Source organism: Myotis davidii, unplaced genomic scaffold (assembly GCF_000327345.1).
Source record: "Myotis davidii unplaced genomic scaffold, ASM32734v1 scaffold156, whole genome shotgun sequence".
In the NCBI taxonomy this organism is placed as follows: domain Eukaryota; kingdom Metazoa; phylum Chordata; class Mammalia; order Chiroptera; family Vespertilionidae; genus Myotis; species Myotis davidii.
This window is the reverse complement of record NW_006288633.1, coordinates 395,118-400,262: the sequence shown is the minus strand read 5'-3', so window position 1 is coordinate 400,262 and position 5,145 is coordinate 395,118. Positions and strand designations below refer to the sequence as shown.

Below are 5,145 nucleotides of genomic sequence, written 5' to 3'. Positions count from 1 at the left end.
TACCACCAAACCAGCATTATATGAAATGCTGAAGGGTATTCTTTAGGAAGAGGAAGAAGAAAAAGGGTATTCTTTAGGAAGAGGAAGAAGAAAAAGTAAAGGTAAAAAAAAATATGAACAAAAAAATGACAACAAGTACATATCTATCAACAAGTGAATCTAAAAATCAAGTGAATAAATAATCTGATGAACTGAGTAAACTGGTGAATATAATAGAACCAGGGGCATGGAAAGGGAGTGGACTGACAACTCTTGGGGGGAAAGGGGGTGTGGGAGTGCGGGAAGAGACTGGACAAAAATCGTACACCTATGGATGAGGACTGTGGGAGGGGTAAGGGCAACTTACAACTGTAATAATCTGAACAATAAAGATTTAATTTTTAAAAAAACTGTGGTACATCTACATAATGGACTACCACACTGCTATAAAAAGAAGGAACTCTAGCTTTTTCCCTCTGGCCACAGCCATCAGGTAAACCAAGATAGGCACTTACAAGTACATTCAGGAGCTATGGAGGAAGAAGCAGTCCAATGCAATGCACTTCCTTCTCTGGGTGTGCTGCTGGCAGTACCACCAGCTCTCTGCGCTCCACAGGCTTCCCCGTCCCCTGCCCCACCCAGGGGACAAAGCGGGCAGGCTGGGCTACAAAGCCAAGCAAGGTTATGTCATATATCGGATTGGTGTGCGCCATGGTGGCTGCAAACACCGTGTTCCTAAGGGTGCGACCTACTGCAAGCCTGTCCATCACGGTGTTAACCAGCTGAAGTTTGCTTGAAGTCTTCAATCTGTTGCTGAGGAGCAAGCTGGATGCCACTGTGGAGCTCTGAGAGTCCTAAAGTCTTACTGGGTTGGTGAAGATTCCACGTACAAATTCTTTGAGGTTACCCTCATTGATCCATTCCATGAGGCTATCAGAAGAAATCCTGACACCCAGTGGATCACCAAACTAGTCCACAAGCACAGGGAGATGTGAGGGCTGACATCTGCGGGCGCAAGAGCTATGGCCTTGGGAAGGGTCACAAGTTCCACCACATTATTGGTGGTTCTCACCGTGCAGCCTGGAGAAGGCACAATACTCTCCAGCTCCACCATTACAGCTGATATACATAATGTTTGTAAAATTCTTACCTACTAAACTATTTAGGACAGTCAAAGAAGAAGAAGGAGAAGGAGGAGGAGGAGAAGGAGGAGGAGGAGGAGGAGGAGGAGGAGGAGAAGCCGCCCTTACCATCTTCAACAGCAGGGATGGACCTGGAGAGCATTATGCTAAGCGAAATAAGCCAGTCGGAGAAAGATAAATACCACATGATCGCACTCATTTGTGGAATATAGTGAACAACATAGACTGATGAACAAAAATAGATCCAGAAGAAAAAAATATTCTAGAATATAATAGAAGCAATCCTGTTATTTGCAGATTTTTAATATTTCCTACAACTTTTGTGATATCATACTATGTTAGTACAGTTTTGGTAATATTATTATACTTGAAATCCTTTTATTCTTGAAATATTAATATTTATTGCATATAATATTATATATAAGATCTTTTTCTTGAACAATTGGTGTTTATTGCATGTAACATTTCATATTTAAAATCATTTTTCTTGCGATATTAATGTTTATTGCATGTAACATTATTATATTTAAGATCGTTTTTCTTGAAATATTAAGGTTTACTGCATGTAACATTATTATATTTAAAATCATTTTTCTTACAATAAAGAAAAAACTGAAAACAATAAAAATAAACCTTTACTACCAGGGTATCTTAATTGTCAAGAGAGGTTGAAAATCACCTCTTTAAAGAAGAGACAAAGTCTAAAGAAGTCTGCCTTCATTGTAACTAGTTCCTGTGTTCTATCCCCCAGAGTTCATTCTACACTAGATTTTCAAGTATCCCATCACAAGAATTAAAAGGCATTGGGTCCAAACATGTTCTTTGTTGTTGGGTTTCCATCTATGTGCATTTTTACTAGTTGGGTGTTTGAGAGGCTACAAACTAAATTTCAAAAACTCATAAAAACTTAAAATACCATTAACTTACCATGAACCTACTTTTTCATTTCCCTTGCCCTCACCTCTCCTCTCCTCTTTCCTTTGCACAGGATCTCTGTGTGCCTAGGTGGGTGAGTGACTAGCAAGCACCAAACTACGTTGATCTTGTTCTTTTGCTCCACAGATGATTAAGCTCTGCTCTTCAACAGCAGACTACAGGCTGGCAAAACCAAGAAGCACACAGAATATCACACTCTCTTAGCAGGCAACAAATTTGATGAACTTTAAATGACCCTTAACGACTTTGGGGGAGAAAACCCCAGCTAATGCAATCAGCACTTTGAGAGAGAATTTTCACGATGATAAAAAAATATATTCTATGTCTATACCATTCAATACAGTAGCCACTAACAATGGCAATGTAGCATTTGAAATGTGGCTAGTATGACTGAGAAACTGAATTTTTAATTTCATTTCATTGTAATTAATTTAAAATCCACATTTGGTTGGTGGCTACCAGACTGGTCAGCACAAACAAATAAGAGAAAGATTTCCCATTATTTAAAAATATTCTTAATGGCATTTGATTGCTAAAATTTTTAACTGACATTTTTTCATAAAACAATAATTGCATAATCCTGTTTTAGGACTTCTACTGCTAATAGAAAACATGGCAGTAATTTGATTTATTATAAAATCACATTTTCTTCTTGAGTGACAATTACAGATTTCATAGCTTAGTTCATTAATGCCAAAAAATCTTAATTTAAAGTGTTTACATTTACTAGTGCAAGATTTGGGGGCAAGTAGGTCTTAGTATTCAAGATGACACTCCACCTAAAGACAGAAAAAAAGGCAATTCGGGTTATTAGTGAATTAATAGATAAACAAATTGTGATGTATTCATACAGTAGAATGTTATTCCCCTTTAAAAAGAAAGGAAATTCTGATACATGCATGAATGAACTTTGAAGACTTTATGCTAAATGAAATAAGGCAGTCACAGAGGACAAATACCATATGATTCCATTTATATGAGGTACCTAGAGTAGCCAAATTTATAAAGACATAAAGTGGAATCGTGGTTGCCAGGGGCTGGAGAAAAGGGGTAATGGGGTGTGATTGTTTAATGGGTTCAGTTTCAGTGGGGAAGATGAAAAGGTCTGGAGATGGGTGGTGGTGAAAATTGCACAGAAATGTGAATGTACTTAATGCCACAGAACTATACACTTAAAAATGGTTGAAAAGATAAATCTTACTTTTTGTGTGTTTTACCACAATAAGAAGTTGTTTAATAATTCTACAAAAGTAAAAAATGTTTCAGATGATCAGCTCTTACAGAGCAAATCACCTACTACAATGTAGTTAACCTTCAGTCTGACCAAAGCTCATGAAGAAAAAAAAGAGCTCAATCCTAGCTGGTTTGGCTCCGTGGACAGAGTGTTGATCTGTGGACTGAAGTGTCCCAGGTTTGATTCCGATCAAGGACACATGCGCCGGCTGCAGGCTTGATCCCCAGTAGGGCATGAGCAGAAGGCAGCTGATCAATGATTTTCTCTCTCATCATTGATGTTTCTATCTCCCTTTCCCTCTCCTTTCCTCTCTGAAATCAATAATTTTTTTAAAGAGAGCTCAGATTCAGCAAATAGTAGAGAATTCAAGATTCCTAATAACTCAGACATTCTGCTTAACTTGAGACTGTAACTAATGAGACATTAGACCTGAATTCTATTTACATGTGGAACTGAGAAATAATTCCAAGGGAAGCATCAAGCATATAGGCTTGATTCAATAACAATGTTTCAACCATCAGAGAATGATTTTGTGTACATCAAGGTTTGTGTTATTCAGAATTGTCTTTCATCTCAACACCCGCAGTCTTGTAGTGAGTCCTAAGGAAAGAAGGAGACATGTAGAAAAGCTAATTCACTAAAATGTTTAGAGCATGTTGAAAGCCCTCATTAGTACTTCAATAAGACCAAAGATTGGAAGTGGTAAGAGATTTATAATGTAGCAGATAGCTGGTGGCTTTAGTTAGCACCAATGACTTTAGTGTTGAGGGCAGACATAAGGCTGTACCAATATCTGGGGAGAGGAAGCTTTGAGAGTGACTAGCACTCATACTTGACAAAGACCTCAGTGTCCTCAAAATGGACACCAGTGGACACATCATTTGTGAAATGCCTACCTACAGTTTCATGGATTTTCAAGTTTTCCATAGTTGAAGTCTAAAAGGATGTTCACAAATATGAAATGCAAATTAAAGACTTTTCAGAAATATTTGGGGGAACGTTTGTGGAATCCTGGAGGTAGATGGAGGTAAAATTTCAATAATTATTGATACTGTCATTGTGCCGCTAAGTTGATATTAACAGAGAATGACATACTTACACTGGAACCCCATGGCAGAGAACATTTAATGGTCCCATTCTTGAGGCACGAAGAAAAAAGGGATGGGACATTCCTACTCTTCTTTGTATCTATTTCAAGTTTTCCATAGTTGAAGTCTAAAAGGATGATCACAAATATGAAATGCAAATTAAAGACTTCAGAAATATTTGGGGGGAATTTTTGTGGAATCCTGGAGGTAGATGAAGGTATGGGAAGTCTAGAGAAATTTTTGGTTGTCACAACTTGAGGGAAGTGGGATATTACTGGCACCCAGTGGAGGCCAGGGATGCTGCTAAACTTCCTCCAATGCCCAGAACATCCTCCCACAATGAAAAACTATCTGACCCAGAATGTCAATAGTGAAGACGCTGACAAATTCTGACTTAAAGGGAAGAGACATAATCTCCCCTTCTTTGCCCCTTCTGTTGGGTTGTAATTGAGATATAGGTGTGATGTATGTTGGATCACAGAGATGGAAGCAACACCCTGGAGATAACAGAGCAAGATGTGAGTCGGGTCCTTCATAATTTCACAGTGCAGAGTCACCATACCATCTCAGATTTTACATGATAGTGGGGAAAAAACTTCTATCTTGTTTAATATACTGTTACTTTGAATTTCTATTACATCTACCTGAAACTATATTCTAACCAATACAGAAGCTAAACTTGACTGAGAGTCCTTTTAGGGGAAATGCCAAATAAAAAGAGAAGGGAGAAAATTCAAGGTGGCAAAATATTTTCTTTGCTAGTTAG

General features: G+C 38.1%; 1 pseudogene; it reads left to right on the top strand.

The window, feature by feature from the left end:
• Positions 1-2,261, top strand: part of LOC107182649 — a 160,867-nt pseudogene extending 158,606 nt beyond the window's left edge.
• The last annotated feature ends 2,884 nt before the right edge of the window (positions 2,262-5,145 follow it).